Source organism: Lissotriton helveticus, chromosome 1_1 (assembly GCF_964261635.1).
Source record: "Lissotriton helveticus chromosome 1_1, aLisHel1.1, whole genome shotgun sequence".
Taxonomy (NCBI): Eukaryota; Metazoa; Chordata; class Amphibia; order Caudata; family Salamandridae; genus Lissotriton; species Lissotriton helveticus.
In genome coordinates, this window is record NC_136057.1 from 413326595 (window position 1) to 413352014 (window position 25420).

The window sequence follows — 25420 nt, forward strand, 5'->3', positions numbered from 1 at the left end:
GCTTAACATTTCAACACGTTCCACTGCAGTAGCAAAGGTCATAGTCAAAGCAATCATATCTTAGGTGCAATTGTCCCTTCGATTCTTGAGCCTGGCGCCACTGCACATTGCTGCACTGCTGATATCTAAATAAATGAAATATCTCCAATTACTTTTACAGGCAATCTCGGGAGGTAGAAAAGGGAGGTGAGGGGATTACATAGTTTTAGACTCACTCAGTATTCTCATACTGAAATCTTTCCCTAGGGAATCCCAAGTTGTAAAGAGTTTAGGTCAGATTAGTTTTCATTACTAAGGATGTAGACAACACAGGCTCTCACGTACCACACTATTATGCATGTTGTGTGAAATCCAGTTTGGGAGACCCACGGCATTAAGTGTGTGGGAGCCAATCATCAATGGTGGCCGTTGGCTTGTGGTGCTCTAGGGCCACCTTAAAAAGTATCCTTTTTTAGCAGGTCCACCTTCAAACTACCCCTTTTAGAAGAGCTGGCCAAGTCTTAAACAGGTATGTTCTGTTGTATAGTAGATCAGAGCGTGCCACTACTTTTGCTTGATAACGCACTTTAAGGCACACAAATACTATGCACAAATTCCTAAAATGACAGTGAGATCAACAGTTTGGAACACCTCCTAATGGGCGTTGTAAGTTTAACAAGGGTGCAAATCAGGCATAACAATTATTTAATCTACTAGGTTTATGTAACCCAATAAACCTTGCCAGTTTCCATTACGTGCAAAATTCTTTGTAGAAAATGCAGCTGAAACATAGTACACAAGTAATACAGCTAAAAGGCCTATTGACTTATTTGGTCACGGTTAAAAATCACTGTTCTAGAGGTTGTGTCAGGTAATTGACTATACACAAGAAAGGACTACTGTTTTTAACAATACTTTCCAGAAGCAATAAAGCAAGCCCACAAGCCTGAACATTTTCCAGAGGATCTCCTAGGAAACCTAAACCAACATGCAGGCAGATCTGGTTTAGATGTGTCATTGTTATTAGTGGGCAATCCTAAAGCAGGTTACATTTTGACATAAGCTCCCTGTAGAGGCCACCAAAAGCTCTTGAAGCATTTCTTTAAGCATCTTACGGGGTTAGGCAGCAATCTTGGTTGTGTTCCTTGTTGCACACAACCAGGATGCTGTAGTTCGAGTATTCTTTTTAAAAATCAAAACAATAACAAAGAAAACTATGTTCCCCATTTACTGTGCGTTTGCTAGGATGTACATGTTCACGTGTGGAACTGTTGAAAAACATGGTAACCCCACCAGAGCCGTGCAGCCAGAGGGACTTCTCCACTCATCCAGCAACACGTGTGAATTGGAGGAAGTCCCACATGGTCATCCTAGCTCATATCAGCAATTGTATCAGCTGCTATTCAATTCTGAAAGAGACTGGCCACCACACTGTGCATTATAGACAGAGGGTACAGTGGCCGAATTGAAAGTGTATGAGTCGAACCAAAACAATCACCTGAACCCCAATATTTAACCACCCCAAATGTTTTGCCAAAATAATTCGGCTCCAGAGTCTTCTGTTGATCTAGTGGTTAGAGACTTCACTCCTTATCAAGAAAACATAATTTAGCAAAGTCAAACAGAATAAAACATTGAAAGCATAAAAGTGAGTTCCGGATCCAAAATAGGCCAAAACATTTTTTACAGAATAGCTAACAATGTCATACAGAGAAAAAATGCATAAAATTGCCACTAAGGCCTTAATACAGAAGTACAGATAAATGCAAAATCATACAACTAAATACTCCCTAGCTAAACAAAATCTAAGTGTCAAATTCATAAAGAGCACTGACAGCATGTCAGCCACAAAGAAAATGGAAGAATTGCTTGTAGAACAGAATCCCAAAGAATGTATAGACATAACCCAGGCTAATAATGTGTTCTGCAAATTCAGCTTGGTAAGATCCTGGTTAGGTTTGCATTTGGCAAATCGGAAAGGACAACACAATTATTAAAACTACGCAATTTAGCACCAACCCATTTCTTAAGGTAAGAGAAATCTTCTGCTGGCTTCCTCAGCAACAGCACTCCACAGATGTAAAATACAAATAAAAATGTCTTAAATAGTGGCTCATAGAATTATCACTAACAAGTCTTCAGTGGCAGTCTTTGAAAATGATACTTTGGGTACATCATGGAACCTTCCTTCACAATAAACATTTTAGTTGAAACATGTTGCTAATCCATCTATGCCATTTACTTGACAGATACTCGCGACTCCTGAGGCGGAAGCCGGGAGCCCAGGGCTATACTTTTTAAAAAATTTGCTAGAACTTTAATTTCTTGTGTCATTTTTAACTTTGCTCTATTTTACTCGAACGCTGTGTGAGTTGGACACAGTCTATTAAAATAACCCAGCTCCTACCGCCAACTTCCTCGTAACTCCTCCAGCTCTCACGCTCCACCGGTGGCCGATTTAGGGTCTCTTGGACCACGGGACTAGGCAGGCAAAACAGAGCTTTGCAGGCGCCATTTTGGGAAGGTTTGGTCAGCGCTCTAGTGTCGTGGGCGATTTAGGCCCTCGCACTACAAAATGCTCTCTACCCGCCAGAAGCGCAGCGGACGAGTGCGCCGGAGGTGCGCCAGAGGTAAGCCCGTCTGCGCCCGTCCGCGCAAGAACGGGCCGAGGGTCAGGCACTATGGATCCTCCCCCTCAGACAAGGCTATCCTACTCCAGAGAATTCCTGTCTCATTTAAATCAGCCCCTCTTGCCTCTATGCACCCACTCCATCAGAGGGGAGAGCTCTTCCACTCACTGTTCTCATTGCCCTTTCAAACTCGTCCCTAATACAACTAGTCATGCCTCCCAGACAATCATCAATATGGCCCTACTAAATTGCAGATCTCTGCCCAAACACGTCCAAGAAATCCATATGCTACTAGAGGAGCACCAACTAGAGATTCTGTTTCTTACGGAAACGTGGCTTGCCCCAGATTCTGACCCTGATGTTATTCAGGCCTTGCCTCATGGATTCCTTGTGCAAAATCTGGACCGAGGCAAGGGGAGGGGGGGATAGCTATCATTTACAAAGACCATCTTGCGTGTAGATTTCACGATAGCCCCCTTTTGGACTGTGAAAATGTGCACTTTAGCATCCAAATGTCCCCATGTAAATCCCCGTCTGGAATCCTTATCTACCGTCCACCAGGGGCCCTGGGACAGTTCGGAAGCTCCCTGCTGGAATGCTCCACGGCCATGACCAGCTCCCTGCCCAATTTTTTAATTTTAGGGGATCTCAATATCCATTTTGACAATTGTAACGATACCATCGCCTCAGATATGCTTCTAGATCTGGCAACCCACCACCTTCAACTACAGAACGACCAACCCACGCATATTCTCGGGCACCTACTTGACCCCATTCTATGTAACATCTCTGGTCTTAAAGTAAGAACATCGATTCCACTGCCCTGGTCCGACCATCTGCTTATCCCCTTTAGCTGGGGGATCCCGACCATTCCTCCCCCCAAGCAAGCTCCCGGCAGATTGGCTCGCCCCTGGTCCAAACTGGATATTGGTAACTGGAAACAGGCCTTAGAGCTCTCCAGGCCAAATTATGAAACTGACCCAGCAATAGCGGATGTTGAGTTTTCTTCATGGATCGAAAACTCTCTCAATACTGTCCTCCCCAAAAAACCGTACTTAAAACACCGAAAAAAACCTACCTCCCCATGGTTCACCCACGAAGTCCGCCACATGAAAAAGCTCTGTAAGAGGGCGGAAAGAGTGGCGGAAAGAGTGTGGCGGAAAGATTTTGACCCGAACAGCAAGAGAGATTATAGACTGGCTATCCTTAACTATAAAAAATCCCTAAAAACTGCACAATCAGCCTTTTTTCATGAAAAAGATTACTGCTGCATCCTGCTCGTCTCGAGAGACCTTTCAAATTGTCAAAAAACTCTTAAAAACCCCGGAGCATACATGTCTGAACGACCTCTCGGAAAATCACTGTAACGAGTTAGCCATCTATTTCGACCACAAGATTCAAAATATACTCCAACAACTCCCACCGCTCTCCCCCACGGACTCCTTATCTTAGGTTCCCAGTCAGGCTCGGAACTCCAAAACGGAACTTGACACGTTTACCCCTATCAGTGAGGACACTCTGTCCCCCATCCTTCAGTCACTCAAGAGTGGCTCCCTGCGTGACCCGGCCCCCGTTAAAATTCTAAAACAGGCTGCACCCACCATCCTTGTTCCCACCATCCTTGTTCCGATGGTAAATTTGATCAACGCCTCTCTAGCAGAAGGAACGGTGCCTCCCAGCTGGAAGAAGGCGATGGTTAGGGCCCTACTTAAAAAACCTACCCTGGACCCCCTAAATGTAACCAATTTCAGGCCTATTTCTCTCCTTCCTTGCATAAGCAAAATGACTGAAAAATGTATCAATGGCCAGCTGTCCAATTACCTGGAATCCAACGAATTACTTAGACCTACTCAGACGGGCTTTCGCCCGGGCCAGGGCACCGAAACAGCGATGGTGACGGTCGTCGAAGAGGCCAGGAAGATCATTGACTCAGGAGGATCAGTGGCAGTGATCCTCCTGGATTTAAGTGCGGCCTTCAACACGGTCAATCACCAGATCCTAGCTCAGCGACTAAAAGATCTTGGGATCACTGGTACCGCCCTGTCTTGGTTAAAATCTTTTCTTCACAGTCGTTCTTTCCAGGTGATGGAAGGCAGCTACATCTCCAAAGAGACCCCCATACGTTGCGGAGTGCCTCAGGGCTCCTCCCTGAGCCCCACGCTTTTTAACGTGTACATGTCCCCTCTTGAACAAATCGTCACCCCTCATGGAATCAAACTGCTGACATATGCAGATGAAACCCAGCTGGTTGTCTCTCAGCCAGCAGGAAAATCCTTCCATCGATTTGCACTCCTGCCTGAGGGATATAGTTAGCTGGATAGATAGGTCTCATTTGAAACTGAATAGTGACAAAACAGATACTGGTGATGGGGAATCAGGCTCACTTCAGCCCGGACTCTCTTTGGCCCCCGTGTATGGGCTTGCCTCCAACCCCCAAATCCGAGATCAAAAGCCTCGGGCTGTGGCTGGACCAAAACCTCACCATGTACACCCAAGCAAGGAAGACAGCAGGAGTCTGCTACGGCCTCCTGCGCACCGCCCGCAAGATCCTTCCGTTGCTCCCTTTCCAGTCAAGAAAACTCCTTATCCAGGGCCTAATCTGGTCTAGGCTGGACTACGGGAATGCCTTGTACCATGGCGCACCGGGGAAAGTAACAACTAAACTCCAGGTAGTACAAAATGTCGCCGCCCGGATCCTCACCAACACCAAGAGTCGCTGCTCGGCCCAACCGGCCATCAGAGCATTGCATTGGTTACCCGTCCTGGAAAGAGTGAAGTTTAAGGCGATGTGCCTAACTCACAAAATTCTCAACGGGAAATCGCCCCCCATTCTCAAAGATCTTATTTTTCCATACACCACTTTCAGAGTCCTTCGATCCTCCAATGCCCACCTAACCCTGCCACCCAGGATTAAAAAGGCAAGATCAGGAGGCCGGCGGTTCTCCTATAATGCGTCCAAATTATGGAATTCACTCCCCTCCGATCTCCGGGCCCAACCCAATCTTTTGCCATTTCGAAAATCTCTAAAGACCTGGCTGTACCCGTAATCTCTCCCTCATGTTTTTCGCCTGTATCCTTTGCCAGCGCTGGGACGCTCATGGGCAGCCATGCGCTTTAGAAATCTTTTAACATTTAACATTACTTGATGCTCTGTGGAAACAAGGGGGAAAGATGGCTTTGCAGTGTGACACTGATTGGAAGGGGGAATGAGCAGGAGCAGGTTGAACAGAAAAAAAATCTCATCCATTTGAAAAATGATGTGATTAGAAAATGTGGCAGAACTATTCATAGCATTATTTATGCTTCTAAGTGACAGACAACTGATGTTAGGTGCAACTCTATGCATCATTAAAACTAATTATAAGGTCTGTGCGGTCAGGCTCCAGGACAAAGATAAGATCAAGCTCTATAGGCGTCTGTATAAGTTGGCTACGAAGAGGGCTAGAAAGGAGTAGGAGGAGGCGGACAACTGGGAAGACCTAATAACAGCACTCAAGGCCAAAGATTCCAAATCTTTTTGGTCTATTGTCAGTTCTGGGAGTAAGGAAGGAAAACTGACGATTGAACCCAGCATTGAAGCTTTGGCTTGGGAGTCCTATTTTAGGGGGTTGTACTCCCTCCCGTGTAATGATGAACCTGAGATCTCTCCCAGGCCCCCCCGCCCCCCATGAGTATCGACTGGAGGGGGCCTGGGAGATTATACTTGCGGAGGTGGAGTCTGCAATTTTGAATCTGGCACCGAATAAAGCCCCTGGCTTGGACAAGATACCTGGGGATCTGCATCATTTGGAGCCTGATATATGGGCCCCCTATCTTTGTGTTCTATTCAATGGCATTTTAGATGGCATGGACCCGCCGGATTCATGGCGGGGTGCTGAACTTGTTCCCATTTACAAAAAAGGTTGCCCCCTGAAACCATTAAACTATAGGCCAATTAGCCTTATAGATGTCACCCAAAAATTGATGGGTCGCACCATCCTGGGCAGGATGCAATCTTGGATGGAGGAACACAAGGTTTTGTCCACCTTCCAGGCTGGCCTTAGGCTGGGAATTTCAACTGTGGATCAGCTATTTAGACTGCAGGTCTTATACTGGAAAACAGTGACTGTAGAGGGTGGCAGCCTCTACATGATCTTTGTAGACTTGCGGTCAGCGTTTGACCTGGTGCCCAGAGATAAACTCTGGACGGTATTACATGAGTTGGGCCTACCGGGTTACCTACTTCATGTCCTAGCCAGGCTCCACACTGAGAACTTCGCCCAGGTGAGGTGTGGAAAACAAGGTGAACTGTCATCTCGCTTCCCTGTCAGGCAGGGGGTTCCGCCAGGGCTGTGTACTGGCCCCCACCCTTTTTAGCCTGTACATTAATGGCCTGGTGGATCACCTGCTTGGGCTGGGAAACATAGATGCTCCGAGGCTAGTCACGGGACGAGTGCCCGCTCTGATATTCGCGGACGACACCTTGTTGTTGTCCAAGACATCGACGGGCATCCAGCGTATCCTGGATGGCTTCGTGGCTTTCTGTGTCTCGCGGGGCGTGGAGATCAACTTGGATAAAACCAAGTTTATGATCTTCAATCCCCTGAGGCAGACACGCCCGAACCCGCTGTTTGGAGGGACCCCCTTAGAGAGAGAGTTAAAACCTTTGAATACTTGGGTATTACCCTGGGCAAACACTTCCAATGGGACCAGCAGTTGGCCAAAGCCACACTCAAACTAACAAGAGTGGTGGGGGGGGGATACAGAAGCTCCTCAGAGAGTCAGAGTTCAAACCGGCGGCCCCATTCATTGAAATCTATAGTGTACAGGCTAGGGCAGCAGCCCTTTATGGGGCCGAACTCTGGGGTCACCAGAATTCGCCTACTTTGGCGAAGACTGAACATACCTTTATCAGGAACATTATGGGACTCCCTGTGTGCACCCCACTTGTCTCATTGCTCATGGACCTAGGGTTGCTTCCCATCGAGGAAGTTATGTCTTCATGCCCTCTAACATTCTGGAAAAGATTGTGGTCCGTTCCGGAACTCGTGTCCTACCGAAATGAATTTAAGGACTTATGGGATGCCCTGAGAGGTAAAAACATTAGGTGGTCGTCCCATATAAAGTCCACTAGTAGTATAGTAGGCCTACCCGGGCTCTGGGAGATCCCAGAGGTGGCTTGCCTGGAGATCACCAAGGCTGAAGTGACTTGCCATTATAAGAACTACAAACTAACCAACCTCCAGGTGAGCCCTGGGGTGGGTAGACTGACCTCTGAGATCCTTGAGGTAAAAGCAGAATATTGAAGGGAAGATTTTTTGGATGTGGTATTTCCTGCACAAACTCTGTATGCAATTTAGATTGGGCACTTTGCCCCTCAGAGTTTTCTCCAGTAAATGGGATAGAAGTAATTTGAAAGAATGCCCAGCTTGTGGACATCCCTTGGAAGATGATATACATTCCCTGTTTGAACCTTTGCTGTGCACATAGCGCTGCTCGTCAGAAGCGTGCTGTTACTGGCTACTTATAACTTTTAACCGCCCCGTTTTGTCGCTTATTTATTTGAGTTCGGTTTTTCCCCTGTTTTTAAATATATCTTAGAATTGTTAAAATTTCATAGTCCCCCCTACCTGTGTTCTTTAGTCACGGACCGCATCCTCACACTGTGGCACTACGCCACTTTCACTGCCATTTGGGCAGCCCGGTCCCAGCGCTTTGTTGACCTGGGGGCCATCTTGGGTGGGTCGAGGTAGTCGCTCTTCAGCTACTGGCTGAAGCCTATCACGTGGACTCACTAGAGCCCTTCATAACTGTATGGATATGACGCGCAGCGTGTACGCGCATTGTGGGCGCCGCAGTAACGCCGGAGTCACGCCAGAGTCCTGCCCGTCTGCGCCCGTCCGCGCTGAGGACGCGCTGGGCGGCTGGACTCTGGATTTCGATCATACTATATCACCCTTCCATAGCTACTCCCTGCAGGAAATGCTGCGCCTGAAACCTCGCAGATCAGGTTGTATGCATTCTTTTGAACCTGCCGATTTTCTTTCTCCCCTACAATGTGGCTGCCATCTCAACCCTAAGCCTATTAACTCCCCTCAACATCTTCCCTCTGGCCACTCGGATCCCACCACATCTAGGACCAAGGGAGTAGAAGGCATTCTGGTTAATGCCCGCTCCCTTGTTAAAAATAAGATAATGTTCAGGGAGATGGTTTTGGATAGAATGCCTGACCTTGTATTTGTCACCGAAACATGGGCTAAAGAGTCGTCTGGTCCCGACCTAATTGAAGCAGTCCCGGAAGGGTACTGCCTGGCTAGACTGGACAGGCAGGGTCGAGTGGGAGGGGGCATAGCGATCTTTTATAAAGATCACTTACAATGCCATATTGTACCTATTCTTGACTTCCCGGAGTGCTTTCAAGCCCTTTATTTCACCATAAAGGAAGTACAGCGCCCTTTCCTTAATGGTATTCTATTATATCGACCACCTGGCCCACGAACTGGTTTTACCTCCAGTCTTCTGCATGCCCTGGAACCATACTTTGGTCGAGAGAATTTTACCATCCTTGGCGATTTTAACTACCACCTAGAACGACATGATACCTCTGACACTTTAAGTCTTACTGAGGGGCTGGCGTCCTGTGGACTCTTGCAGTTAGTCCGCGGGGCCACTCATCGGGCAGGCCATATGCTAGATGGAATCTTCTCAAATGACGTCCGCCTAACCACTAAGGATCCGTTGCACTTGTCCTGGTCTGATCACCTTGCAGTCCCATTTCATTTGGAGTATGATAGGGAGGAAGGAGGCAAAAAGGGAAATCACGTTGTGGAAACAGCTAGAAACCTTAGGAGTATTAAGAGTCACTCTTTTGAGCCCTGGGCTGCTAGCCTTTCCACTACGGGCATGGATAATGTACAGACCGCAGTCGGTCACTTTGAGTATGTTATCACTGAGGCTATGAATGAACTGGCCCCAACACTGACCCGCCGCCGAGCCAGGAAGAGACCATCTGCCCCGTGGTTTTCTGACTCCCTCAGGATCCTTAGGCAAGAAGTGAGGAGGATGGAGAGGCTTTGGCACTCTAGCTGGGACCTCAAGAATAAAGAGGCTCACAAACTCCTTATCAGGAAATATAAGGCCGAGATCGTGCAGGCTAAACAGGATTACTTTGTAACCCTGACATCCTCGCTTTCCTCACCGAAGGAGCTTTTCAAAATTGTTGACTCCCTTGTCAATCTACAAGCCCCTGACCCCGTCGTACCTTCGCAGGATTTATGCGATAGGATTGCCTCTTTTTTCCACACTAAGATAGAGGACATCCACCTAGCTCTTGAAAAACAAAGAGCCTGTATTAGTGTGCCTACTGCCATGGCCGAGATAAATATGCTAGCCACCGACCCCTTTTCATTGGGCATCCTGGACTCCTTTCCACCTCTTACTCTGAAGGATCTTGAAATCTTGACTAATAAGATCAAATCTGGTTCCCCCATGGATACTTGCCCACTGAAAATCATCAAGCAGTGTAGGGAGACCCTTTTACCAACGCTGCTAGAAATAATGAATCTAGCTATAAGAAATGGTGTCTTCCCTTTGGAGTGGAAGAAGGCAGTGGTAAAACCACTGCTAAAGAAGGCCTCCCTCGACCCGGAGGTCTTAAAAAACTTCCGTCCAATCTCGTTGCTTCCCGCTCCGGCAAAGATGCTTGAGGCACATCTGAACAAGCATCTTGCGGTTTTTGTGGAATGCTAGGGCTGCTTGGACTCTTCCCAGCACGGATTCAGGAGGGAACATAGCACCGAGTCGGCCCTCACCATTGTGCTCGATAACATCCGTAGGACAGTGGATGGGGGCCAGACCACCCTCCTGGTCCTTTCGGATCTGACTGCGGCCTTCGACACCCTCTCCCCCTCAGTACTTACATCTCGTCTGAGGGACGTGGGGGTGGGGGGGGGGCAGCTTTAGATCTACTGACCTCCTTCCTTGTTGGGAGGGAGCAAAGAGTCAAACTGGGTGAGTTTCTATCTCCATCCCGACCTGTGCTATGTGGGGTCCCTCAAGGGTCGGCTCTTAGTCCGACCCTGTTCAATATCTATGTGACCCCACTGGCCAGACTTATAAGATCTTTCGGGATGGAGGTAGTCTCCTATGCTGATGACACCCAGATCATCGTCTCTCTCTCCCATTCAGACGTGCAGACCGCCTCCAAGTTTAGATCTTGTATGGAGGCGGTTGGTCACTGGATGATTCAGAACTCTCTTAAACTGAATGGGGAGAAGACTGAGGTGATGGTGTTCGGAGGGAACAACAACATCTGGTCAGCCAGTTGGTGGCCCAACTCGCTTGGAGCTTGCCCTTCCCCCACAACATCTGCCAAGAATCTGGGGGTGATGATAGACCCAGTCCTGGATATGAATGGACAGGTGAGCAGAACCATCTCCACCTGTTGGGGCCTAATTCACACCCTGCAAAGGATTAGGAAATATCTTTCGTTACAATCCAGAAAACAGGTAGCTGTGGCATTAATAGGCTCACGGTTAGACTACTGTAATGCGCTGTACGCGGGGCTAAAAAAGAGCCTCCTGCAGCGCTTACAGGTGGTTCAAAATGCCACAGCAAGATTTGTTTTAGATGCTCCCAGACGTACTTCGGCTACGTTAGCCAGGAAAACACTGCACTGGCTTCCGGTAGAATACCGAGTACGGTTCAAGGTCCTGTGTATGACATATAAAGTCATCACAAAAAACAGTGACTCGGGAGTAAGCTCCATCATTTCCAACTACATCCCTGGAAGGAACTTGCGTTCCTCCGGGAAATTGCTTCTGTCAGCCCCTCGCATAAGAAGAGCTAAATGGGGTGGTAGGGCCTTTTCCACCCTTGCCCCTAAATGGTGGAACGAACTCCCTTTGGATCTCAGGTCCTTGCCCACGTTACAGGCATTTCGTGGTGCACTTAAAACTCGCCTCTTCCTGCAAGCCTATGTGTAATGGATGAATGGTTCTACTTTCTGATTTTATGGTTAGGCGCCTTGATACCTCCGGGTTATTGTTTTGCGCGTTATAAATTATTTTCAATCAATCAATCATGTATTTTTTTTCTGCCCGGGGTACCAGGGTGCACGTAAGTACTGGTTAATCCCTATTTGTTGTAACCTGGGATTTCGCCAGTGTTTTCATGCCATGAGAGCCCTAAAGTATGACACCCATCCCCCTGTCGTTTTTGCTGTGTCACGTTTCCTGAATGCAATTTGGCATCGGCGCAGGAAATTGATTAGCCACTAGTACGCATTTTGCCACAGTTAAATGGGAGTTCGATAATGAAATATAGTTTAATTCTTTATTATATACTTGATTTTATTGCACTGTGAATGAATTTTATAAGTATGCTATATTTATTGTCTTAATATTTGCATTGTACTCAGGACACCCCCCGCCGCATGGCCCCCCCAGCTGTGTGTGTGCCCCCTCGCTGCTGCTCATTGTGCCGATCTGCCGTTTTTTCCCTGTTTTTTGCCTTGTTGTCGTTTTCTTCCCTGGTATTTGCCTTCTTGTCACTCACTGTTTACCCTGCTGTTTCATTTGTTATATTTGTACCTCTGTGTCTAGGGTCTTGCCTCCCTTGGTGAAAGGTGAAAGCCCCGCTCCCCGCTTCCCGCCGCTGTGATCTCGTCGCCCCACCCCCTTTCTTCTGTGTCCTCCCCGCTCCCGCCTCCCAGCTGCTCCTCCCTCCCACTTCGCCTTAAATGGAGACGGTGAGGACATGCAGCGGTCACGTGCAGCGGGCGCGCCGATTGTGCGCCGAAGGCAAGCCCGTCTGTGCCAGTCCGCGCCTGGACCGCGCCCAACGCCAGAACCCCTGGCCCCCGCCGATGCAAGACCACCCGACGGACCTACGACACCGCCACCCTCAACGCACTCAATGCCGTCCGGAACCCTGCCTGCTACCAAGCCACCCCGAAACGCACCCACGGACCCTTCACCTGCCAAGCCTGCCGATTCACCTGCCTCCGAACCTGCACTGCACCCGCCAAGCCGAGCACCAGCAAGAACCACCTCAAGTGCATCCTGCTCAACACCCGCTCCGTCCACAGACACGCCGTGGAACTCTGGAACCTCCTCGACACAACATCACCAGACGTCGCCTTCCTCACGGAAACCTGGATGAACGAACGCCTCCTCAGCCCCCGACATCGCCATCGCCATCCCGGACGGGTACATGATCACCAGGAGGGACCGCGTCAACCAGACCGGAGGAGGCATCGCCATCGTACATAAGAACACCATCCGCATCACGACCAACTCAGACGACACCCTCACCGCCGCCGAACACCTACACTTCCAGATACACACCGACCCCAAGACAACCCTCAGAGGCACCCTCATCTACAGACCCCCAGGACCACGCACACAATTCAGCGAAGACATAGCAGACTTCATCAGCCCGCACGCCCTCCCCTCCGCCGACTACATCCTCCTAGGGGACTTCAACTTCCACCTGGAGAACAACAACTACACCAACACCACCACCCTACTGGACAACCTCAACAACCTTGGACTCAAGCAACTGGTGAACACCCCCACCCACTACGCCGGCCACACGCTTGACCCCGTCTTCTCCTCCAGCAAGCACATCTCCTTCAGCCACTCCACCGGACTTCACTGGACGGACCACAGCTGCCTCCACTTCAGCTTCAAAAGAACCACGACCCACCACCACCCGCAACAAGCTCCCCGCAGGAGCTGGAACATGATCACCGACGACCAGCTCACCACCTGCCTCAGCCAGAACCCCCCCACTAGCACAACGGACCCCAACGCATCAGCCAGCAACCTCACACAGTGGATCACCATCTGCGCTGACTACCTCGCACCACTGAAGACCCATCCCAGCAGACCCGGCAGCAAGAAAGCCTCCTGGTTCACCGATGAACTCAAGAAAAACGGCGCCACCCTCGAGAAAGCCTGGAGCAACAACCAGACCACAGACAACATGACTGCCCTCAAGCACGCCACCCGCAAACACCACCAGCTGATCCGCACCACCAAGAAGACAGCGTTCAAGGAACGACTGGACAACAACGCCCACAACAGCAAGGAACTCTTCATCGTCAAAGAGCTCTCCAACCCCAGTGCCGGAAACAACGACATCACTCCTTCACAAGACCTCTGCGACTCCCTCGCCTCGTTTTTCCACAGCAACATCGCCGACATACACAACAGCTTCGACGCACAGACCACGCACCCCACCACTGAGCCAACGCCCCCCACCACCACCCTCTGCGCCTGGACTCCGGTCATCACCGAAGACACCACCCGCGTGATGAACACCATCCACTCCGGATCACCTACCGACCCCTGCCCCCACCACGTCTTCAACAAGGCAGACTCCATCATCGCACCCCAACTCCGGGACATCAACCCCTCCTTCAACACCGCCACCTTCCCGGAGAGCTGGAAGCAAGCAGAGCATAGCGCCCTCCTGAAGAAACTAACAGCGGACCCCACCGATCTCAAGAACTACCGTCCCATCTCGCTCCTCCCTTTTCCTGCCAAGGTCATCGAGAAGACAGTCAGTCAGCTGGCCACCTTCCTCGAGACGAACGGATCCCTCGACCACTCGCAGTCCAGCTTCCGTGCCAACCACAGCACCGAGACCGCCCTCATCGCAGCCACTGACGACATCCGAACCCTGCTCGACAACTGGGAAAGAGCGGCCCTCATCCTCCTGGACCTCTCCGCAGCATTCGACACGGTCTGCCACCACACCCTAGTACAGCAACATCGGAATCCAAGAGAAGGCACTGGAATGGATCAGCTCGTTCCTCACCGGAAGAACCCAGAGGGTCCGCCTGCCCCGTTCAGATCCAAGGCCACTGAAGTCCTCTGCGGCGTACGACAAGGATCATCACTCAGCCCCACCCTCTTCAATGTCTACATGAGCCCCCTCGCAGCCATCGCACGCCAACACAACAACATCTCCTACGCCGACTACACCCAGCTGATCCTCTCCCTCACAAACGACCCCGCCACCACCAGAACCAACCTACACGAAGGGATGAAAGACGTCGCCGAATGGATGAACAGCCGCCTGAAACTGAACTCAGACAAGATGGAAGTCCTCATCCTGGGATCATCGCCCTCCGCCTGGGACGACTCCTGGTGGCCGCCTGCCCTGGGCACAGCCCCCAAGCCAACGGACCACGCACGTAACTTGGGCTTCATCCTGGACTCCTCCCTCTCGATGACCAGACAAGTCAACGCCGTCTCGTCGTCATGCTTCAACACCCTGCGTATGCTCCGAAAGATCTTCCGGTGGATCCCCACCGAAACCAGGAAGACGGTCACCCAGGCACTCGTCACCAGCCGACTGGACTACGGGAACACCCTCTACACCGGAACCACAGCTAAACTTCAGAAAAGACTCCAAAGCATCCAGAATGCCTCCGCACGCCTCATCCTGGACATCCCCCGACACAGCCACATCTCCGGACACCTGAGAGTCCTGCACTGGCTCCCCGTCAGCAAGAGGATCACGTTCAGACTCCTCACCCACACACACAAGGCTCTCCACGACCTGGGACCCAGGTACCTCAACAACCGCCTGACCTTCTACACTCTCACCCGCCAGCTACGTTCCGCCAGCCTCGCCCTCGCGGCTGTTCCACGCATCCGCCGAGCCACCACCGGAGGAAGATCCTTCTCCTACCTGGCAGCCAAGACATGGAACTCCCTCCCCATCCAGCTCCGACTGACCCAGGCCCACCTTTCCTTCAGGAAGCAACTTAAGACCTGGCTCTTCGAGCAGTAGCAGACCTCCCCCCCCCACCCCTATGAGACCCTCCGGGTGAGTAGCGCGCTATATAAATGCTATGATTGATTGATTAATTGTATCATTTTATGTGCTTTTATGGTCCTTTGAGGCCGAAATAAAGTTATCGAACGAACGAATTATTAAAACAAATTTCACACAAACAAAAAATTTTAATTACCCACTTTGGTTATTTTAATAATCTTTAAAAATCCCATAAATAACTTTAACTAAGCATTAGTCTTATAAGTCTTCAGCTTTTTAGTTCGCCGAACATAATCCTCCAGTCAACTCATTAAATAGAACTTTCAATCCAGATAGTTAACCTACTCCTAATTGTCCTGTCATCCCCTACATTTCCAGGCAATTGAAAAATAATAAAGTGTACAATGAGCGGGTATGGCATTAACAAAGGCAAGAAATTAAGTTATACATGAGAAAAACAAAGAAATTGAGCCAAACATTATTGGTGTTAGAATAGTTTGCAGAAGTCCATCACTAACATTAATTAGCCATTCACCTACTCTCCCAAAACCATTCTGTATCTTATTTATCCAGGGGCCCAACGTTTCCAAGACACCTGGCTCCTCCAATGAATAGCTTGAAAGGTCAGGCTAATTATGCTAATAATGTACGAGTCAATCATTCCACTATAATTTTAGACATAAGTACAACACTTCTTTGCCCCAATTACCTAACAGGCTCTGCTCTCCTTAGCCAAGACACTATCAAAGGCAATAATTTCTGCATTACCATCACTTCAATTGCCAACATCTCTACATTCACAAGCTTAAACGACTGCTGTATTAAATTAATGGCAAATCTAGACAAACGTCTAATCTTGACATCATTCACAGCTTTTCCTAAAGGAGGTACAATAGCCCCCAATCTGTCCAGGAAAACTGGCCCAAAACTTTTCATTCTTCTAAAGTTAGGTTCCTCATTCAATTCTTCCACTTGAAGAATTTTAGGAAAATATAAAGCTAAATAAAGAAATCCACCCAATTCTTTGGCCAACTAAAAATAAGCAGTCTTCTCACAAACAAAATACATTCCTCTCATTACAGGTTCTTTTCCAGTTTGAAACTATACTAACTGCATAGGTCACATGTGCTTCAACCACCAACGTATTCTGCCTTCCTTCCTCCCATAGTCCTATGCCTTTCTATTCACATATGACTTTTTGTTTCTGCGTTTCATTCTCAAATGTAAACTCAATAACCTAATTTCTTCTTCTGTAATCTCTTCCAAAGCAGTCTCCTGTTCTTCTGAAGTTCACCACTTTTCTTACTCTCATTATATCCCATTACAAAATCACTCTTAAACACGATAAACAGCATTCTTATTCGTTTCAGCTCTGATTTGTAGTATCTCTGAAATATTTACCATATTTGATCTCGGTCATTTTCATCATGAATAAATTCTCTGAATTTCCTTTTCATTCAGCTTTACATCTCAGTTCTTGTCAATGTGAAAAATCGAAATCAAATCTGTTCCACTAAAGCAGCTCATATGATTGGCTCTGCATGTGATCTTTCAGTTGTTGCAGGGATTCTTTTCTGGAACAGAACTATGCTTGAAACCATAGAACATCTATCTCATTTCCTTTTCAGTTTTTTCCATGAAAGCCAAATGCCTTTAGAAACTCAAATAAATAGTATTCTTCCTTGAATATTTGAGGGCTTTATTCCCAAAGATAAGCAGAATATTATCAAATAGAAAAGTACATTTTGGCGGTATAATCATCTTCACAATATTGACCTGCCTGTGTATCATCAGAGGTAGGAATTGCCATTTAGCATCAACTTGTCCACTTACTTTCTCACTCTCTCCTGGTTTGTCTCCAAACAACTGTTTATATTTTGGACTAAGGATCTTAAAATGTCCTTGCTGGTTCCACCACCTCATTCCAAAGAATTACCTCAATCTTGGTTTCATTGACTTTATAATCTGAGAAGCTTCAAAAACGAGCCAGTTGGGGGAGGAGCCAAGATGGCGACCGAGATGGCTGCGTAAACGCTCGGCTCCGTGAGCCTTCTCACCCCGCGCATACATCCTGGCACTTATCCTGGGCCGTAACGGCATATTTCTGTAGGCGAAGGATAGTCTTCACTTACCGTTTGCTCCTGAGGCTTCTGCTTGCTGCAGACCCGTTGAAGTGTCCCCGAATGTTTTGCGGCCTCGACGGAGCTGGGACCGGTGCCTCGAGTGTGAAGAGTGGCCGTCCGCGACTATGGCAACAGCGGCCTCTGGTGATGGTGAGGAGTCGGCCGGAGGGAACTGGCGACCTGCTGGCCGATGGCGACAGTGCCGACCCAGCCCAACTTGCGGAGAACCATGTCGGGAGTGTGATACAGCTGGGTCGAGGGGAGTGCATGATACTTGGCCCCCACTCCGGTGTTGTCCGGGCCCGCTAGCGGCTTTTCCCAGTGTCGGCGTGTGGCCCCCAGGGGGCGGCGGAGTTTTTGGCCTTTTGGTGACTCTCCGCTGAGAGGCCTGCCTTGACTTTTGAGATTCCCGTTGTGAATCCTGTCCCTACCTGGTGTGGGGCCCGGTCCAGAGGTGAGGTGGAGAGAGCCGAGGCCGGGTCGGCTGCGATGGCGGATGGCACCCTCTTACGCACACCTCATCCGGGCAGAGAGTCCGTTGTGTGGGGGAGTCCTGGGGTCTGGCATCACGAGGGAGAGCCCACGTCCAGAGATGTGTTGGCTGCGTTGACAACCCTGTGTATGACCCTGAGCCGGGACGCCTGGGATCTGGGAAGAAGGATGGCCGCCATTGTTGTCCCGCCGCTCCACATGGGCATGATTCAATCTCAAGGAAGCGCTGATGTGCCCGCCTCTGCGTCAGTTACAAACGTCCCAGCTGCGCATACGTTCGTGGAGACGCCGACAGACCCGGTCCGTGATACCGCTTTGGATTGCCCTGTTGTATGTGTGAGGGACTCGTCGGGGCCCTTATCTGTACGGCGGCTGAAGAAACGACATCGATCCATAGTTTGGGCTGCCCCGGCGGCGTTTCAACGATTACTGGATTGTGTGACTCTCTCTTCCTGGCTGGTGAGACTGTATTTGGGCTGGGGGATGTTTCGGGAATCGCTACTGACAGACTGATTTCCGCCATACGTATTCGGCTGGGTTTTGGGGGCTACGGTCCCATGGAGTAATGGCGCTGCCCGGTCCGCCCGGATCGATTGGATCCTCCGCACGGCTCTGTGTGCCGCTTGATGACTGGCTGCATGTGGGTACTCTTGATAGAAAAGGCCAGGGGTGATACCGTCTGGGACATGGAGGAACGCATTGTTGGCTGACGGTGTTTAGGGGGACACTCAACGGGGATGTTATTGATTGAATTGATACTTCTTGCCTACTGTGGCTATTCTGACCTTGCTTTTATGATGCTTATAATGCGCGATGGGTGAGGGGGGGCCGGGTGGTTTGATCGAGGGCCCATCTCCACCTTTTTTTTTTTTCCTTCTTTTTCTATTCTATATTTCGGGTTCTCCTTTAGGGCGATAGGCACGCTGCTGGGGGGGGGGGGGGGTAGGCCGTAGCCTTCTGCAGGGGTGCAGGGTGGGGGGTAGGGGGAAGGGGGTTGTTTATTTGTTCCTTCTTTGTCTCTATGGCCCTTTGTCTTTTCTTCTTCATGGTGTTGTCGTTTTTCATGTTTCCTACAGTCTGTTTTGTTTTAGGGGCTGGGGTGCTGTTTGACACGTCCTGTATGTGTTGTTTACATTTATCCTGACTCGTATGCCTTGCCCCTATGTCTTTAAGAGTGTTCGCACTCTTTGCAGATTTCTGTTTCATGTTGCTATTGTAGGACCATGTATGACCGTATGGCAATTATTCTGCTATTTTTTCTTTTTCTTTTTCCTTCACTGTAAAATGAACCCTATTGAATCCTGATTATCACCCTGTATGCTTGAATACGAGTTATATCCTGGATACGTATCTGACCCCGAATTACGGGTTGCTGTATCTTTCTATATTGCTTTGCTGAATTTCCGAATTGACTAGTGGCCGGCCGGAAGGGTTGTAGGCCCATGCTTCTATTTATGTGAAGTGATAATAAAGGTCCTCAAAAAAAAAAAAACGAGCCAGTTCCTGTGCTATGTGGGGGAGTGGTGATGTAATATCTGACATGTATACCAACAGATCATCCACATCCTTCCTACTCATTTTCCCCCACTCTAATGGAATTGTACCCATGTTCCATCTTAAACTTTGTGCTATAGGCTCTATATACAGGGCAAAAAGAAGTAGAGATAGGGGGCACCCTTGTCTAGTTCCTCACATAAAGGTTATCTTTGCTGATAAAGAGCCATTTACTAAGACCATCGGGTGGCTTTCAACTCAACGTAAATCCCCTCCTATTGCACCTCCAACTACCAGGTAGTTAAGGATGGACCCGAGATATTCCAAGTTAAATCTGTCAAATGCTTTGGCAGCATTGAAAGGAAAGATGGTCAAAGGTAATGAACATGCTGTTACCAAATCAATAGCACCCATCAAACTGTGTGTTAGCTCTTTCAAGTGTCTTCATAGAAAGAATCCTTTTTGGTCCTGTATCATGCTGTCAATTATCTTACTCAAATGGTTAGCAAGGATACTTTTGAACACCTTATAATCACAGTTTAACAGTGATATAGGTTGGTACGACACACTGGTTTCACAATTAGGGAGATAGTTGCCTCTTTTCAAGATAGTGGGAGGGGAGAACCTTCCAACAATATTGATTTAAAAAAGGTTCTCCAAAAGAGGACTATCCTATTGGCTAACGTAATGTAAACTTTATTCGGAATACCATTCGGATCAGCTGCTTTCCCCCGTTTTAGCTTTTTAATTGCTGCCAACACCTCTGAGCCACTAATCTCTTAATTAAAAATTCTTGTTGCTCTGAGGGGTAGAAAGGGTAACTTGTTAACCCTCAACCTTTCTTTCACTTTGTCTAAATCTATGGTAGTGAATTCTGATTATAGGTTTTAGAAAAGTTCTCAAATGTACATTCAATCCCTGGATTGTCTAACAGTACCTTTGTTCCTCCATTTTGTATTACTCTAATGTAATTCCGAGTTCTATCTTTTTGCTATCCATGTCAACATTTTTCCAAAACCTTCACCATATTCAAAATTCCTCAGTCTGCTAACTTCCCATTGCTGTCTCTCCTTCCTTTCTATTCTTGCACTAAGCTCAGCTTGATGTTGACAAATCTCCTGTTCTATGCTCTTATTCTCCCTCTCCTCTACCCCAGCTAACTTTAGCCCTCCTTCCAACTTGGCTAAATCATCCTCTAGATGCAACATCTAATTTCTCTCTTCTATTCTTAAACATTTTTAAGCTCTGCAATATCCCCCTTAAATAGACGTTATACTTATCCCACATCACGTCACTCTTGCTGTGCATCATTGTGTATTCCACAAGGATCTCCACCACATTTTCTGTTTGGAGAAGGAGCTTCCTGTCCAAAGTCGCTCAAGTGTCCTTTTATGACTTGATGGGGTAAGACTCTAGTGTATTGCAGCATGGTTGGAGAGATGCATAAGCAAGTGCTCCAACCTCCGAATTTTACTCATCTCACTACTTTTTGATAGTAAGAATTCAACAATTCAACCTCAAATATGGGCCATATTTTTAACTTAAGGTATAATCCCTACGTTTACCCTCTCTCATTCCTCAAGCATAGCACAAACGATCTTCAATCAGAGAGAAGAGCAGAGCTCCTGTTCTAGGAAAGTTGATCTGAGATCTCACTGACCTATCTAAAGCATTGTTGAGAATAATATTAAAGTCCCATCATATAATTATTGGCGAGTAGAAATCCAACAAGGCTACAAAACGTTGCTTCAGAGGTGTTTTGTCATTCACGTTCAGCCCATAACCAGCTATAGTAAAACAATGTTCCTGCACCTTGATTGACAATGGCTCACTGCACCATCATCTCTTTTGCTTTTTATTACCTCAATGCCTGTATAAGACCCAAATGTGACTGGTACCCTCTTAACGCAATGTACTTTTTCAGTGCGATCACCTGCTCAGACCAGCTCTGCTTTCTCATCAGCTCTCTACATCATTCTGTCCCCAATAGGTGGGTTTCTTGTAATAGCCCAACATGTGCTTCTCTCTATTAAATATCTAAAAATCAGATGTTTCCTTTTGACCCCACGGCCATTCACATTCTAAAAACATCTCTATGTACTCTCTGTATTTACAAGTCCTAATGGACTGATTCAACAGCCTGGGGGAGTACTTCTTTTAATAGAGTCACCACAAATGTTTTCATATTGGTTCATTCTGCCCCTTCGGCGATATTCAGGGTTGTTATTCCTCCTTTCACTATTTTCAAGCCTTTCCAGTGTCCCTGTTAGATCCTGCTCTTTCTGCTTCAAGCCATGAATCTCCTTCACGTTGCTACTTACTTGTAACCTACAGTCATGTACTTCCTTCTGTAATATTTTAGTGCGCAGTGCCAAACTATTGATCTACCCTTCCAACTTTGAGCAGACTGCTTGGATAACTCTCTGGTTAGTTTGAGACTGTAAACGGTCTTTAATATCCATTAAAAATGTAGCTATCATTTCCTGTACCGTATGCTGTCCTCCCACTCAACTCATTGCGTTTGCCTCACATAGATTCCCTGCATGACCTCTGTAGTTTTGCTGGCATCTTCCTTTCTAGCATTCTCAATGCTTAAGATTTATGGTAGCAGCGTCATACGTCTCTGCCTCAATTTCACCTTGCTCTCTTAACGCTGGTGTCATAAGAGGGATACATTGATTTGTTGTTGAGATCTGGACTATTCGGTTACATTTATCTTTGTCTCTAGCTGGTTCCATTTTTTTCTGCAGTCACTACTGTTATTAACTTCTAAGTTCTCTCCCTCCAGGGCTCTTCATTGTACCCGATTGTGCTCCATACCTGGGGTATGAGTATCGTTGTTGGACTTAACTCTGAAATAACCTCAGGGAGGGTGTTATCCTAATGTTTTGGCGTTGACAGGCCTTCTCACTATGATCTGCCCATTTCCTAATAAATCCTTTGTGGTTTGTGGGTGTTTATTAGCTGGATCTTTGTTCCCCTGCCCTGTTGTCTTACCTACACCTCTGTTAATGGTTGTTTCCTGGGACACTGGCCGATCTTAAAGCATATATTTTTCCAGCATGGTCTTTTCTCCCCTTTACAATTCTTGCAATTATCTTGCAAGAGACCACTGCCTGCTCCTCTTCCACTGGCTTTCAACTAGGTTTACTGTACATAGTGTCTTCAGCTGCCCTACCCTACCATCCGTCCATTTCATCAGTTGACCTCATCTGCTGGACCTGCTTAGTACTCCACTTCAAAGTATTGTTTTGATAATCTGCAGACTGACCTTGAAAAGGAGTTGCTCTGCTCCTGCTTCTCTTGATTATAGCCTCCTGTCTTCTTGGCACTGGCAGTGCAGAACTTGTGTGGACTCTGGCTTTCCTGGACCCAGGAAAGAAGCGTGGCATCCCCAAGACCACCCCTCAGCTGCACAGACCCAGCAGAAAATCATGCTGTCCAAGCCCCACAGAGACAGCAACGGACCTCTTTAAGCCTCTACCGGGGGACATTCATTCCCCCAATGTTCGGCTACTCGTCCGACTGAATACACCAGTTTGGGTGAGTTACACGCGACCGCCGGTTGTCAGGAGTTCGTGGTCATTTACATCTGACCGGCCGCCATCTTCCCTCCCTCGCCACAATCAGTCTCAATAGAAATGGGGAGGCCAAAAAGGGAAATCAACTCCCTCAATAACAGTTCGGCAACTTCAAGAATATCTCCTCTCCTAGTGGGCAATGCTTCGACCTATTTTGAGAATAAGCAGATTACCAAAATATACTTAAAGCCATTGCAAAGTGTCAATTCGATAAAAATTGCTTGTAACATAAATTAGCCTTCTGATTTGTAAATGTGATTCATAACTATTCAGTTTTTACCCATATTGTTTAGATGGCCAACTAGACAACAGTCACATAGATCTTCAGCTACATGTCGAAATCCTGTATTTTCCCAAACCCTCTTCAACATCCTGACAAGTCTACCTCTTCTTGCAATAAGCTTGATTATGCAAATATTTTCACATACGCTGTAACATTGGATTAGGCAGAATATACTTTTGATCCTTATTTACATAGAAATTCTGATAATTCTTTGTAACCCAATTGTATCTATTTTAATTTTTATCATCAGTGTAGCCAAAGAATCATGCAATGAATCCATGAAATAGTTTTCTTTGCTTGAATCTTTTGTAGCATCACTTGCAAATATTTGTAATCTTCATTTTCCTAAGCGATAGTCCCTTACTGCAAGGCACAATACCTTGCCATATGGTCAGCATACTTATTTCCTAATGTGACCAAATCCTTGGCAGGCGTATGGGCTTGACACTTTACAACTGCCACTTCTTTTGGTTTCTAAATTGCATCAGACAAATCAAATATATAAATTCCATTATTTTTTGTTGGCGCACTAGAAGAGGTCATAAACCATCTTTCTGATCAGAGAATAACACCGTCATCTACAAACCAAACCCATACTCACTATCTATCAATGGTCACATGTGGAAAATTAGTGCGTTTTGGTGAACATTATCTGCGCCATCTTGCCTCTTCCCTGATGCCACACTTTTGTCGTGCGCGCCTGCCATTTTAAGATGCCCCGATCAGAACAAACCCTTTTGCATGCCGCTGGCCCCTGACATAGCCCTTTGCCTTCGCTAAGCCCGCACGCTGACCACCCCCTGCTTGCACCTGCCTTGAGTCATAAACCCCTCTCCGGCGCTGCTCTGCCCCAGGCCCTCATCCTGTTCCCAGCACGACGCCTCCCTGCTTTCCTTTCATGATCTCCGGCCCTTAGATGCAAACCCCTTTTTCCCCGTGTGCCCGTTTTGTCCTCCCCGTTCCCAAGTCGACACCCAGCTCTGCCGATACCATCCTTGCCCCTCCCCGTACAATAGAAAGCTTCCCCCATCAAAGAATCCCCGGGTTGATCAAAGCCCCCACCCCATGAGATCCGATCAAACTCCCCACATTCCGTGAATCGGCGGATTATCCAGCTGCGCGATGCTCATCACCTGTTGTGACTAGGGTGGGGACTTCAACTGTAAATGTGTGTGGGAACAGGCCCAAAGGGGAGTTCCGAGAATGTCTTTTCCATACATCAAAGCTTTAAACATGTATGTGTAATCTGCAATAAAGTCATAAATGTGGATATAAGAGGCCAGGCCTCAGGGATGCAGTTAGAGCACCTCAGAACGATACCTTCTGTCCGTTTCGTTGTGTTCTCCTCCGGAGAGAATAAAAAAAACCTTGTTTCCTGCTTTCCAGTCTCCAGCGCCTGCCTCTTCATTGATTTAAATAACTAGAGGGTCACAGAGGCAATACCGCCGGGCAAATATCGATTGTCCCCGACCCGATTGAACTTTTTACAATTGGCGTCCCAAGCGTGGGGCCCATCAGCGACTCGTGGATCCAGTGGGAGAGGTCCCGACGACAGAGTGAACGACTGCAACGATCGGGAGAGCTCTTGCCCAATAGACCCTCGTCTGGCAGCCGATCATCCGAACTTCACTAGTTCCGAACAGACCTCTCTCGAGTGATCTACGGTCCTGACTGGGAACCATCAGGAGTGCCGTGAGAAATACGAGAAAAAGAGGACGATCGGGCGCTGGATTCGGAAGACAAGAAACTGTCCACATGGTCCGGGTAAGGTCGTGTTGCCACGACAAGTTGCGAAATTTGTTTTGATTGCTTGATTGTTCAAAATACTAGTATTGCTTTGTTTATTTTTATTTAGAGATTCACTGTCTGCAAACGGAGAAGCAACAGGCTCTCTCTCCCTTTGCAAGCAGTGGAGGATAGGTAGGGTAGCAGCCGTGCTTGTTCTTTTTCTCCCCCACTCAATAATTGCTTGAAACTGAACTGTTGTTCACAAACTATTGTTTCCTGGAGATTCCCTGTCTGCAAGCAGGGAAGAGACCATCCTTTTTGCAGATAGTGAAAAGGGTAGGT

At 47.8% G+C, this 25420-nt stretch overlaps 1 protein-coding gene across 1 annotated transcript in view; it reads right to left on the minus strand.

Moving 5' to 3' along the window:
- OVCH1 (ovochymase 1) overlaps window positions 1-25420 on the minus strand; it is a 1371455-nt gene that overhangs the window by 1073506 nt on the left and 272529 nt on the right. The gene's annotated exons all lie outside the window — the stretch shown is intronic.